The sequence below is a fragment of the Mixophyes fleayi genome, chromosome 6 (assembly GCF_038048845.1).
Source record: "Mixophyes fleayi isolate aMixFle1 chromosome 6, aMixFle1.hap1, whole genome shotgun sequence".
In the NCBI taxonomy this organism is placed as follows: Eukaryota; Metazoa; Chordata; class Amphibia; order Anura; family Limnodynastidae; genus Mixophyes; species Mixophyes fleayi.
In genome coordinates, this window is record NC_134407.1 from 155239813 (window position 1) to 155243839 (window position 4027).

The following is a 4027-nucleotide window of genomic DNA, read 5'->3' on the forward strand; positions in this document are numbered from 1 at the left end:
TCTTGTTGCTGCGAAAATAATGAACAAGTAATAAGTCATCTGTCATTCCCAGGGGAGCAAAATCTGTAGCACAACATAAGATTTGCAAGACCTTTTCAACATTTAAAGTGTACAGAGGCAGCCATCTTGCAGATTGAATAATAAAAGGCAGAAAATGGCTGACTCCACTGGGGGTAGGTGACAGATGCACATCAGATTACAGTACAAAAGTCTGTTTGTTTTGTTTTTGTTTTTTTTAAATAATCAATACATCATCTTTGTTAGGCAGTATACAAAGAAAAGAGGATTTTTATACTTACGATAAATCCGTTTCTCTGATTCCCTCTGGGGGACACTGTTGCCATGGGTTGTGAGAGTGGTGGTGGAGTTGGCACTTAACAGGTTAACTTTGTTAATGTATCAAAGCTGATAAACCCTTTGTCTCTGCAACCCCCTGTAGCCTCTCCAGTCCAAGTATAAAGCCCCAAAGAAGGGGAGACAACCAACCAGAGACCACCCAGCAGAAAGGAGGGAACGCAGTGCCCCACAGATGGAATCAGAGAAATGGATTTAACGTACAAAAAGCCTCTTTTCTCTTTCATCCTATCTGGGGGACACTGCTACCATGGGGACGTTCTAAAGCAGCCCTCTTAAGGGAGGGACTGCTCTGACAGCCTGGCACGTAGAGCACTACTGCCAAAAGCAGCTGACCCAAACATGTTGGATTGATAACATTTGGTTAAAAGTATGGACCGAGGACTATGTGGCTGCTTTGCACAACTGGTTAGCCGAGGCCCCATTTCGTGCAGCCCAAACCTTTTGTTTGTTGGTGTCCATGATTAGTCCCAGAAAGATCATTTTCTGGCACAGAATCAATTGTGACTTCTTGATTTATGAGCCATGCCTGCGTCTTCAGGGTCCTGATTGTGAGGACCAGGTGCTGATTCAGCAGGAGAGCGAAGGAGGCTTTTATGAGCAGATCGTCCAGATAGGGCACTATTTCCACTCCTCTAGAATGAAAACAGGCTGCCATTATTTTTGTAACCACTTGGTGCTGTCGAAAGGCCAAATGGGAGAGCTCTGAATTGGTAGTGAGATGGTCCCACTGTAAATCTGAGAATGGCCTGATGAGCCTTCCAGATAGGTATGTGAAGGTAGACATCTTTGATGGCTATAGATGCCATGAATTGATCTGGTTCCAGTCCATTGGTGGTTTAACTACTTTAGATTTAGCAAAGGCTGGAACAAGTTTTGGGAACAGAAAGAGATTGGAGTAGAAACATGTCTCTTTTGGTGTTCCAGAACCTGGTGGATAACTTTGGTGGCAAGAAGAGAGGCAATACATGTAAGTATCGCCCCATTCATTCGAGGGTTGCGGGGTAAGCTGGTTGCGAAGAACAGACGAAGTGCCGGACCTGATAGATCTCCTGTATCGTCTTGTCATGATCCCCCGAATACAATGGTCTTCAGAGGATGCTGCCCACTGATCTCTGAACAGCAGCAGACGTCCACCCCCTCCCGCAAGGAGGAGAGGGAGAGAAACAGACTGCTTTTCTGGACGCTTGGGAGATGGATGTTTTGTGGAGGAGGAAGACCTACCTCTATACGATTGTCCTCTAGAGGCCGAAGTTCTCTGTCTATGTGTCTGGCTGCGACCAGCAAAGCCCCCACGAAAGGACTGCTGAAATGAACCAAATCAGTGTTTTAGGTTATGAAACATTTACAGGGATGAAGCTGCTTTTGTCTCCTATGGCCTGGCAAAGTATGCGGTCCAGTTTAGGTCCGTATAACACTCTCCCTGAATAAGGGAGTGATTCTAAATACTTTTTTGACTCCGTGTCTGCATCCCAGGACATGAGCCATAAGGTTCTCATGGTCGCTACTGCGGTTGCAGAAATAGATGGAGAATAGGAGGCTGCAATCTGGGCAGTCTCGTATAAGCATCCTTGAGATGCAGAGCAAGGGAAAGCAATTCCGAATTTTGCAGACCTGCTGCTAAATTGGTCAGCCCATGTTTCCATAACTCTGGAAATGAAAACATAGGTCTGTATGATGTACCTGCCAGTGTAGACTTTAAAAATCCCTCTTTTGCAGTCAGTGTTATCCTGCAGGGTGGCTCTTCCTGGGATAGGGAGTGTGGTGGGTCACGATAAGCGTGCCACCGGAGAATCAACTCTTGGAACCTGTGCCTAACGGTTGATACCCTCCTCCTGTAATGGATATAAAGCTAGATACTTTTGCGGAACAGTACATTTCCTATCTGGTTGTTTCCGCTATTTCCTTCAGTTACACTGATGGAGGAGAGTGAATCGCACGTTTCATAGTTTGTTTGTTTTTTAAAGACTTTGATCTGATGTTCTATTCTCTTCTAGATCCAGAATACCTAACGAACTGCTACCACCAGGTTCTCAATACTCTGATATCTGTAAGACTCTTCTGGGTCTGACCTGTGTAGAATCAGGGTCTTCTATCAGTTCACCCTCCTCTTTCGACGATCCTTCCAAATCAGAGAGGGTCAGAAGGGGGTTAGTGTCTCTTATTTTTATTTTTGGGCAAGTTTATTTTCTTATTTTTGGGTAAGTGTCTTGGCGCATCCAAGAATCGGTTTAACCTATCAAGTCCTCTAACTAGGGAAGCCGACCAAGCTGGTTCTCCTGTAGGAGGGTCTTGTATGGTGATGACAGACAGAGCCCCAGCCTGTCCTAAGTCTGTGGCCCCCATAGTCCTCCCTCCTGTTAATAGGGGGTTAATTGCTACTGAGGTAGAGGAGAGAACTGCTGCAATCTCTGTTGGTTTAGATAGCAGCTTAACCAATGTCTCAACCCCATGTCAGGACATTTCTGCTAGTGGAGGTGCGCTAACTTGAGCCTGCATGGCCAGGGTACCCCCCCCGCTGCAGTCATCTTTACACTTGGAACAGGTATAATATTTTGCCCGAGGTGCCTTTCCCTTTTTACACATTTTTCTAAGGGAATAGTATAACAGTAAAAGAATGAAATACAGGCAATTACTCACAAGTAAACAAAGATACTATATAATCTATGAGTCAAAAATTAGTATTTCTTGCAAAGGTTATGTGTTGTGCAAATAGTATTCTATATTTTATTTAAAAAATGCTATTGCTACAACAACTTTATCTCAATATACCCTTATCATATAGAGATATAAGAAAAGTGGTACTTCCAACCACTCCCAAGATTCTTATGGAGCAGGAGAGGTCTGTCAGCAAGTCAGTGTCGCCAAGAATGTCTGCTGCTCTTATCCAGGGCAGTGTTTGGCACCCTTGGTACAGCCCACTTGCTTCAGATTGCGGAGGAGGGACTCTGTCCTTAGTACCCTCCAACTGCACCATTTTCCTGCGCCTCGAGTTTTCTGCTGTTTAAAGAGGGTGATCTGCTGCATCTACATTAGGTAGCAGTCGCTATTAGCAGATTTCTGGTGGCCGTTTCTCTTATTGTACAAGTACCCCCCCCTCCTTTGGTGAGGGGGGAACTTGGTATAATCCAATATGGCGGCCCCCGATGCTCCGATTTACCGGTGCTCTTTGCCGTTTTGGCAGCCTGTCAGCGCTGATCGATTCCGCTACATAAAAAAAAAACCACTATTGTAAGTGAGAGCCACCCTGATCTCACTGTCTAAGTGTGCTCTGCCAGCTAACAGAGCATATTGCTGCAACAATTACACTAAATTTTAGGAAAAATAAATAAATATAGAATTTCTTTTTTTCATAAAAGTAAGCCCAACTCCCTTGGGCACTTAATTAAAACTGGAGAGGCTACAGGGGGTTGCCAGCATTGATACATTAACAAAGTTAGCCTGTTCAGTGCCAACTTCACCTCCACTATCACAACCCATGGTAGCAGTGTCCCCCAGATGGGATGAAAAATAAATGTTTGGTTTTTTTTCTCTTTAAAAATACCACAGTTACTGCGTTCCCCCCCATTACTTTGGGGTCAAATAAAAAATATAAATGCCTGCATTCCGAGGGATAATATAGCAAGTAACACAATGCACGGGGCTGTGATCATACGCAGAACATTAGAATGAA